This window comes from Columba livia, chromosome 7 (genome assembly GCF_036013475.1).
Source record: "Columba livia isolate bColLiv1 breed racing homer chromosome 7, bColLiv1.pat.W.v2, whole genome shotgun sequence".
In the NCBI taxonomy this organism is placed as follows: domain Eukaryota; kingdom Metazoa; phylum Chordata; class Aves; order Columbiformes; family Columbidae; genus Columba; species Columba livia.
Genome location: NC_088608.1, coordinates 16,270,073 through 16,280,709, shown reverse-complemented (window position 1 = coordinate 16,280,709; position 10,637 = coordinate 16,270,073). Strand labels below are relative to the sequence as shown.

At 42.8% G+C, this 10,637-nt stretch overlaps 1 long non-coding RNA gene across 1 annotated transcript; it reads left to right on the top strand.

The window, feature by feature from the left end:
- Positions 1–347: 347 nt before the first annotated feature.
- On the top strand, positions 348–9,949 carry LOC110360220 (uncharacterized). The gene is made up of 3 exons (XR_010474020.1): positions 348–1,141; positions 7,112–7,230; positions 8,592–9,949. It is a non-coding gene; the product is annotated as an uncharacterized LOC110360220 (long non-coding RNA).
- The last annotated feature ends 688 nt before the right edge of the window (positions 9,950–10,637 follow it).

Here is a 10,637-nt window from a genome sequence, read left to right as displayed (position 1 = left end):
GTCAACTTCTGGCCTACCAAAAAAGGAGGAGGGATAAAGAATCCAGCTTGGCCTCCAGTGGAGCTTCCCCCTGTATAAGAAGAACTGAACATACTGTTTAGCAGGAGATGTGTGGTCCCAGGAGGGCTGAAGGGGATGTCACATCCCCATGCTTCCTGCTCTCCTGCCTCACAAAGCCAAAGTGTTTGGCCCTGAATTCTGAGTCATCTCCCTGCTGAATCCAGCATCATTGCCTATCTAAACTGGAACGCCACATTTGTAATTAAATCCCAGGCAAGATCTTTATTCAATAAGTGGCCCTAAAGAGCCCTGTTTTTGTACTTGGCCAGATCCCAGATCACTGAAGAAAGCAAAACAGAAGCTAAAAATGAGTCAATTTAATAGAAAATGGGAAATGTTCCTGGGTCAAGTGTGCATCTGTGCCTCTTTATATATCCTAGTCTAAATATAGGTGCTCTGAGGGCTTGCTAGAGATAACTACAGAAAGGAAGGTGGAAAGAAAGAAGCCACTTAATTTCCTCCTGCCCTTCCCCCAGTCCACATAGTGTCTGCAAACCCCCGAGTTGTGCCAGTTTAACCTCCTGAAGGCTCTGGATAGTGAAGCCACAAAACTGGGAGAACTGGAAGAAATCCCACCTGCAAAGTTAAGTGGCAAGGAGAGGCTTTTTTTTTCTTTTTTAATCACTGTTCTTGATCCTGCATTTCCTAAACCCTGTTGTAGGCTGGAGTTGGTAATTTCTTTTTTTTCATTATTATTTTTTTTTTTTTTTATTACCATAAGTTGGAATTTATGGGCCAGCTGATCCTCTTTGAAAAGAGTCCTTGTGTGCTGGAGAAGGGAGGGTGGGACCAACCTGTCAGCAGGGAGCTTTTGGGCTACTCCAAAAGCAATTATTTGTTGTTCTCCCTTCCCTTCAATGTATCCCCCTAGAAAAATAAATAAATAAAAGTGTTCGACTTTCTTTTAACAGCTGCCCACAAAGGTTCCTTTCTTAACACTTTTTTTTTTTTTTTTTCAGTTGGTCCTCCTGATTCCTTGGCACAGCAAAGGAATTATAAGAAAACTCCAGCGACAGTGGGATCCTCTTGGGGACACCTTGCTCTCAGTAATTTTTTTTTATGCAAACCATTTAGGAGACAAGTAGGTGTTTGCCTTGTTTGTTTGTTTTTGTTGTTTGGGTTTGTTTGTTTGTTTTTCTTTCTTTTTCTTCTTTCCCCTAAGGAAGATTACAGGTCAAGGATGTCTTGGGACTTGCAACATACCCCTCTTTATCATGAAGTAAGTATATTCTCTTTGCTGAGGAGGAGTAGGGTGTTGGTTTGTGTTCCCAACACCAACACCAATTTCCCTGGGCTAAGTACTCTGAACTTCTCTATGTTGCATACTGTCCACTTTTTAGTGAGGTTTGTGGTAATGCTTTACCTTGTGCTGCCTGGGGCTAAGAAAGGGAATAAACTGCTTTCTTGGTCTCCTATGGATTGGACAAGAACTAATGGGATTAAATTGCACTGAGAAAGAGTCAGGTTAGACATCAGGAAACACTTTTTCACAGTCAGAATAGATAAACGCTGGAATACATTGCCTAGGGAAGGGGTGGAATCTGTGTTAGTAAAAATTTTCAATAAGAAGTTAGAAAAGTTTTTGGCAGAAATTATTTAATAGAGCTGAATCCTCCTTTAGGATTGGACTCAGCTGGTGTTCCTCAGCCCTTGCTTCCCCTCTCCCATTTCATCCAAGGGTGACTTCACCTTTCTGATCCAGGAGGAACCACAGTTCACCTAGTGCACTGTTTCTACAATAGATTGCACTTCCAGCCTACTGCAAACTGAACCGTGTTACTGTCGTCATCCCTCTACCCACCCCTGATTTCCTTGCTTGTTCCCACATGTGGAAATGAGTGTGTAAGCTGGAAAACTAAGTTATTGCAAAGTTTCCTGGCTACTGCCTTGATGCCTACCAGACCATGGACCACAGACTGAAGAATGCTGGCTGCAGTGACCTGCTGAGGTCCATTCCTGTCCTAATTTCTCTGATCCTAACAGCACTCATGCGATTCATCACCATGGCTCTACTGACGCTTGATAATTTGAGCCTTGGAAATAATTGTGCTCCTGAGCCCTGGGAGAGAAAAGACAGTTTGTTTGTGAGATTGACAGTTTGGAAACAGGACAAACAACTTCAAATCTTAGCCCCTTGGTAAACCTGCTGTTAGAAAGTCGCTCAGGTCCAAACCTTCAGGTGTATCCCCAGCTGAAATCAGACAGTCTGCCTTTCTGTCCTCTGGATGTATGTGCTACTTCTGCCCAGGGATGAGGGAGACATCTGAAATATGACATGCCAGTGCCAATGAATTACAGAGGCATTCATTGAAAATTGATATAATTATCACTTGTGCTTACTTATGCACATATCTAGCCAGGTTTGTCGAGATTTTAAAGGTGTGATGTAGTACTTATCCCAACTAGTACAAACATCCAGGTGGTTGCAAATCAGAATATCATGTATCATTAAAACATTTATAGTTTCCCCATGTTTAAGAAATGTTTGACCTTCTTCGCCTTCTTGGGACTTTGTTCTTGGAAGTGGGTTTGATTTCATCTGAGTTTTTTGGAAAGGAATTCTGAGGCACACAAAAGACATCAACCTGTCTTGTGCTCTGAAACATTTCCTAGCTATGTCGCTCAGCTGGAAAGGAAGCAAAGGGTGAGGCTGAAGTCAGGCCATGGAAAAGTCTAGCAGCAGCATGATACTGTTATGTATTTCACACCTATAGAGAAACAAGTCTGCTTTCACCCTCTGACTCCAGGGGAACCTGAGAGACCTTGCCATTTGCTCCAGAGCTGGCTCAACAGTTTTCATGATCTAAGAGATATGCTCAATATCGGACATATATCTGGCTACTCAAAGAGGTGGTATAGCTTACACAGTCCTTCAATAGTTACTGACATTTTTTTTTTCCTGCCAATCTCTCCATCATCCACCCTGCAGGAATATAATGTATCCAAATAAGTATCGCATGAATCATGGTTCTCTGTCCAAAGCTGTTGGGGTCTCCAGTTCATCCACCCACACCTGCTCTGCTTGTCCTCTGCCCTGTGTTGTGTCCCTCGATCACATCTGTAATGGTTTCTGTTTGCTCCCTGTGAGACAGGGATGATACACCACAACAGACCTTACTCTGCAGTCTGAACTGACTACACAAAATCAAGCCAGATCCTCATATACTGGAAATAGGTTAGTTCTTCTGAGTGAATCAGAGCTGTGCTTCTTTATACTAAGCAGAGAACTGCTTCTTTTCTCTTGCCCTGGGTTAGGGACACTTAAGATAGAGGATTTGCATTGTCTGGGATATGTTTGTGAATGTCTTCTTCCTTCACACATCAAATCCTTCAGCTTTAATGCCACAATTCCTGGCTCAGAGATTTGTGCTCCTTCCTCATGTTCAACACCACTGGGCACAATTTCCAGTAATCTCTGGAGGAGTCATGTACTTGCTGTTCTCCTGACCCAAATCCAAGGTGACATGAAGTGTAATTCCCCCGGCACATTCCCAGCAGCTAGAAGCCTTCAAGGTCTTTACATCCAGGAAAGGATGTGGAGCAGGGTACATCATTTCTCCCTTGCCTCTGGACTGTGCTTTCCCTTTGCAGGGGAAGAAACATAGATGTTTCCCAAGGACAGGAGAAATCAGACATGGGTGAATGTATGCAGGCTGGAGAGCAAACAGTGCCCTGACAGGGAAGTTAGATAACACAGTCCCGAGAGAGCTGACTGAGTGGCTGACGGAGGCACTGCAGCTTCGTGTCTGAACTAGACTCAGGATTATCATCTTGGTAAACATTCTTTCCTAATGGAGCTGGGTTGTTGGACAATGCAAAGCTAAGGGAATACCCCATCATTTCTGGAGTACAGGAAAGGGATTTGTTGACCTTCATAGAGGAAGGATGATTTTATAGGGCAGGCATTTGGATGGGACTTCTGGGAATCTCTTCTAGTTTGCCACAGATGCAGGCAAGCCACTTAGGCCAAGACTTTCAGAACCAATTAATGAAGGAGGAAGGAAAGTAGCTCGAAATAGCAATGGCCCCATCCATTTAAAGTGGGACCTGGCTTGCTTTGGGGACAGCTGACAGTAAGGGCTGGCAAAGGAGAAGCCCAAAGACGACAGGTATGAAGAGATTTTCTAAATAAAGGAGGAAGTTAGACACCTTTTTATATGGAAGCATGATGGACTGGGATGACCAAAGGCCTGACATCACCTGATCAGCCTTTTTAAGATACAAGTTTATCTGATGAAGCTCCAGCAAGGTTTATTTTTTAATATTTTTTATCTGATGCTTATTTTTCCATAACAGCTAAGTAACAACAGGCTGTCAACCTCCCCTACTAGATACCAGGAAATACGCATGGTGAAGAAGTCATGACTCATGATATAATCTCTTTTGCAAACTTGAACGCTGTTTGTGCAAGTGGCTTTTCTGATTCCTAATGCAGTGTTATGCTTACATATCTTAGCATTGACTAAGTATCTCTTTTCTAATGGGTCGCCTATTTGCATTCAGCTTTAAGTGTTTTGAGACCTCTGTTTATCAGTTTTAGCTCTTCAGTGTCTCTAATAATTGACCAAAGTGGACACAGATCAATCATGTAAGTCTTGTCTCCTTAGCAAAATGAGGTGAATATAGATATTTGACTGCTTTTTGTCATTAGGATCTGAAACGAGGCAAGAGATCCACCAAGATCTGCAAGGGGACAAATCAGTGCCTAAGAGATGTCAGACTCAGAGCTCCTGTTGTTATGTGGCAGAGTCTCAAAGTATGAACTGGATACTCAGAATACATCAGAATAAAAGGGAAAGAGGAGTGCTTTACAAGAGAGGCCCTTTCTCATCCCTCTGCATCACCTATCCTGAAATGACCAGTCTGAAGATTGCTGCATGGTTAAGAAGTTACCTCCACAGCCTGGTCTCTGGTCTCCTCCCTGAGTACACAGTGGGAACAAGCACCTGAATTTCGCCCTGTAGTGATATGGGATGCACAGGAGTCTTGGTGCCTCCTCTGAGCTCTGCTGTGTTCATATAGGGGGTGCCTTTCCAAGGGTGAAGGCACATACACACCTGCTGCCTTCTCAACCCTCCTTTTGTTCAAGATTTCCTGGTAGGTAGGATACCCTTTGCTGGGAAGAGGTAGGTGTGAGAGGCAAGCTATTATCTTTCAAGCTTAATTTGCACGACATTGCTGGCCTGAATACACAGAGGGTTTTCAAATGTGACTGCAGTGGGGTTTGTTGGTTGAATTGTTATTTGGTTTTGCTTCATTTTCTTCCCTCTTGAGCACTTTGGATTTACTGGGAAATGGTGTATCTTCATTACATGCTGCCTTCAAGGTTTCCTCTATCAGCATGGCACTATCCATATTCTCTCCTATGGAAGGGAAAGATGGCGTGGGTCATGATGTGTCTCTGTTCCTGTTGCGGTTGAGACAGACAAATGACATAGACCAAGTTCTTCCAGGATGAAAGTAGCAGATGCCATTTATTGCCACAAGTGCATTTTTACACAGTTTTACCAATTCATGTGCCTCTTCACTATTGGTTACAAGTTACAGCAGTAACATCTCATTGGCTATTTTTGCTATCATCAATGTTACTCTTTTATTCCCTTCTCTCTCATGGGTACATTCTTAACATCTCTGGATACTCCTTTACTCCCATCTTTCTCACGGGTAGGCCTTAAGATCTTCAAGGCTAATTTCTGTTCCCATGCCCTCTGTCAGGGAATCCACGGACCCATCATAGTTCCACATGTCCCCATCAGCACTGCAGATGCATTGAGCCCCATATGCTGACCAGCTCTGAACTATTAGAAATACCTCAGGGCCACATCCTCAGGCACTACAAGCACATACAGCCCCATTGGTTTCCAGATCAGAGGCCAGATGAGTGAATCCTCAAGTCAATACATCTGCTTATAGCTTCTGTAAGTAAGCAATTGATTAAATCCTCTGGAGCATGCCAATGTCTGTGCAGAAATATGCTGCTAAAGGAGGGGAAAAATACTGCTAAAGGAGGGGAGGACTAGGAGGGGGAGGAGCTCTCTGAATCTTTGGGGAAAGAGAATATGTTGTAAATAAAGCTACATACCATTAATTAACTTAGCATAATCACCCTGTAATTACACTAATAATCATTTATCTTGGGCTCAGACCAAAAACCTTAATGGGGAAAATCCATCATATCCAATTTTTGTCCAGATGCTTAATTCCAGCACTAAACTAATCCTAACAGTTCTGTCAGCTTCATTATGGTGCCATTAGAGATAGAAAACTAGAAAGTGCTCAGAGTGTCTATACCTCCCTCTTGTGCTTCTCCTAACCAATGTAGAAGAGCTGGAAAACCCAAGCTACCATTTTTCTAAGGGTTCTCATGAGTAGCTGTGCAAAAAGTGTTTGGCAATCCTTTGAAAGGAGCTCACAAGTATGCACTGAGGAAATCTAGGGGTTGATGTTAACCCCAGGTCAAGGGCTGGCATGAGGCAAACACACTGCTTCAGTCCTTCTAAAAACCTTTGCAAAGATTCAGATCTGGCATCGTGGAAAATAAGAATGCAATTAGTCTTCCTGTGAAAATGTCATTTTTGTTGGTGCTAAACTTGGTTTGAAGTGCGATGACCCTAAGGCAGCACTGCAGGCATATCTTGATTTGACCATTTTACCATTACAAGGATATTATACAATAGGATAAAAAATTATCTGTAGGCTACATGAGGAATGGATAATAGGATATTTGACCATTCTTTTATTTCCTCAAGTAGAAGCTGCTACAAATATCTGTCTAAATTCAAAATTATATAAATGTTGCAGGAACTGAATGACGAAAAAAATTGGTTTATTGAACAAATTAATAACTCAAATTGAAAGAAGGTCTTGAACAAAGTGCATTAACTCTCATGGTTTAAACTATAAATCATACAGGTGTTGTCTTGTTATGTGACCAGATGATTTTGTAAAACGTATTCCCAGTACTTCCAGATCTTTTTCTTAGCTTTCAATAAAATGTAGTGCAAGTCAGCTCCATGTAGGAGAGTCTCTATTTTGCAATACTGTTTTTCAGGAGAGAGATACTGAAGAATGAAGCCCTCCTTTGAAGGTGATCTCATTCCAGAAAGGAATTTGAATGTTGGCAGCTTCCATTTCACTTAGGACCAACAGCCTGTTGCTTATTGTTTCCTGGTAAGCATTGGTAAAGAGGTCATAAACATTGATGAATGCATTCAGGTCTCTGCAGTTAATTATGGCCTTATCAGTGAACCAGCCTTCAAAGTACCCATTTGCATTGCTGCTTTCTTAAAAAGCAATACCTGCTTCACCTTCAGTTGTATCCAGGCTGTGCTCCTAAAATTAATTCTACTCACCTTCTCCCTTGTCTCCTGCTTTTATCTTATTTTGGGAAATCCAATCTAAGCAAAGCACTATTTTTTGTTCTCTGAAGAGGCTTGCACTGAGATTCAGTTTGTTACCTCCTATGTAAAATCACAGATCTAGCTGTTTGAATTCACACCAGCTTCTTTGTATGTTGTATGAAAACGTCTTCCACCACTGGGGAGGGACATATAGTCCTGAGTGCTGCATTTCAGGGTGGTCCTGAAGAGCTGGGCTGAACCACAGAATGTGAGTCTGTCTTAACCGTACAGCCAGGGCAATGAGTGGGAGAGCTGTGCACATGTGCTTGTGGAGACAAGGCTGGTGAGCACTCTGCATGAGCCAGAGAAACATCAGGCATTGCTGTCGGTCCCTGCAAAGCATGAACCTAGGGAAGGACAAGCATGCAGGAGGAGGGAAGGTTACACTGGGAAGTGAACTACAGACCAAGGACCAATTGAGCCAGAAGCTGTCTTTGAATTTTTCTATTAATTTGTCAACAGAGGTCAGCATTAGCTTCCTCTTCATCCTTATTTTCTCTGAGAGGCTTCATCAGCCCTTCAGGGTAAAAAGGCTGAAGAGGCTGGGTAGACCCTTGTGTTTGTCCAGGCTGTTTTAGGTACCAGAGACCTTGCTGATGTTCTGGTGGTCTGGTCCTGGAGCTACTGCTGTAGAAAGGAGTCAAATGGCTGCACAGACAGGTCAGGTCACAAGCTGATGCTGCTCAGGCCACCTTCTGGAAGAACCCAAGGCAGAAAGATGAAAAATTCATGTGTGTATAGGGTATTGAATATCCTCACAAATGTGATATTTATCATAAGTGACCTCTCTCTCACCTGTTCACATCTAAGCCTCATTAGTCAGCTCCAGACTGCATTTAACCCTGCCATTCCCTGAAGCTTAACAATGTTTTCCTATAAATATTCTGGCCTCTCCAGAAAGTTGATTACTAGGTACAAAATCCTCTCCCTCTCTCCTCTGCTCATACACACGCACAGGACAGAGGTGATCAATGGAGACCTTACTGGTTATTTATTTAACAAGGGAAACAAACCTAAACACAAAGAAGGATGGTTAAAAAAAGAATTTTTAAACAAACTCCAAAAACAGCAGCTGATCCTTCTTTTTTGTAAACAAGGCCTTACTGTAATCTTTTTAACTCTCGCCACAAGCCAGATTTATCTTTGGACATCCTGCCCAGAAATCATTGCACTTCTCTACAGCAGAATAAACATTCAAGGGACCCAGCCACATGGACATGCGTGGAGGAGGAGATAGGGAGACTTGGAGATCAAACCAGTGCAAAAACTCTTCATTACGATGGTAAGTCCTGGGCTAGAGGAAAAAGTAAAAAAAAAAATGCAATGAAATAAAATCCCTGCCTTGATTGTGTGTGGGTGGATAACTCACTTCCTTCAAACGCTGCTTATCCACTGATGCCACACACAGCATGTGAGTACTCCAGCTTCTGTGCCTCCCCGTCATCTACTTCTTAAATCATTGCAAATATATACAGAAAAAAAGCTTTGTGATAAAGCTGGTACAGGGGAAGAAATACAACTTCTCCAGCAGAGCTGTGGCAGTGTGACAAGCTCTTGGACACTATCCAGTGAGCTGAAGCAACTGAAACTCAGGCCTGAAGCTGCTGAACGGTGACGTTTTGGTCAGGACCAAGATCTGCTGCAGTGACTTCAGGAGGTGGAGGTCACACCTCTGTGTGCAGAACATGTGCATTCCTAAACATGCACGGTCTTGGGGCCTCTCCACCATGCCACTGAGCACCCCAGTAGGACAAGGAAGCACTCAGTACTTTTCCTTTTTAGGTGCAAACTTCTGGGCAAATGCCCAGGCAGTCAAAGCTGGATGCAGAAGTAGGGATGAATTAAATTTCCTTTGTCTTGTGGTAAAGCTGAGATCTCCTCTATACCATTAGCAGAAGGAAGCTCACAGTTTTTCAAAAGGTTTATATTGGATACCACATTAAATTTCTTAGTAAATCCTGATATACTAAATGTTACTACAGAACCTGATGATGGGGAGCAGTTATTATATATATACTTGCACTTCATTGATCTGAACATCCAAAATATTTCCAGATTTTGGCAGATGCTAAAATAATCTATTTAAGCTATGCTATCAGGACAGGTAGGCATGAGCCCATAGACAAAAAGGGGTTTAGGTATCTGACACTGTGATACAGTGGGTATGTGGAGGGCATATGTACTCTCGCATGTTGGAGGGGTATAGAGCTGAATAGAATTGATCAGGAAGACAGGCAGAAACATGGACTGGATGGGAAAGAGACAAGTGAATGAAGTACAATTGGACTGAGCATAAGTTCTTGCTTTCCCTCCCCTGGCCACAGGCCTAGGCAAAGGGGTTCTCAGGGCCAACCATCCACTGCCAGCATGTCATTAATTACTGATAAAATTCACTTGCTGTTGCACTTGTGCCTGGTGCCAGCCTCTGGCCAAAAGTGACATATTTTGTCTGTGATCAACATCAAAGAAAGGGAAGAGAAGCCTTGGAAACCCACATAAATCTGAATGGAAGCAAACAAATATGTGTCATCAACTCTGGAGATGGCGCAGTTTTATTGCCACTTGTTTTGGGAGGACCTGTGCAGCTTGCTCATGGCTCTGCATGAGTAATGCGGTTGTCCTGGGTCCCTGACAGTGGAAAAAGAATAATTATATTGCAATGTCACATATTTCCTCCCTCTTCAGTGGGTGAGCTAAAAAGCGACAGGAAGTTCTCCAGCTCTGAGAACCATATTTTTGTCATTCTTTCATTGGGGAACTGCTGTTTGCATCAGAGCTCCTAAATTCTTGACAGGCCATCAATGGGGGCTTCCTCTGGTTTTCGTTTTCTTCCTTACAGATGCAAAACTTGGGGCGTCTTCACAGGCAAGCTGGAGGAATGAGTCTGTGGTAGGAAGGACGGTGCCTGTGAAATTGTTTCTTAAAACAGAGTCCAGAGTCTCAGGACATTATCCTTGGGTGACCCGGGAAGAACTGAGCTCCTACATAGCTGATGAGCATGTGATGTGACTGTTGTTAGGAAAATTGCAGCTGCAAGATAATGGCCTGAAACTTTTTACTGAGGTACCTCCTGTTAGCATTCTTTTTTACTTTTAACTCAAAAGTCTCCCTAGGATTTTTTGTTTTTTACATTTAACTCTTTAATTTGGCCTTATGGTTTCATGCAAAAAAGCAGGT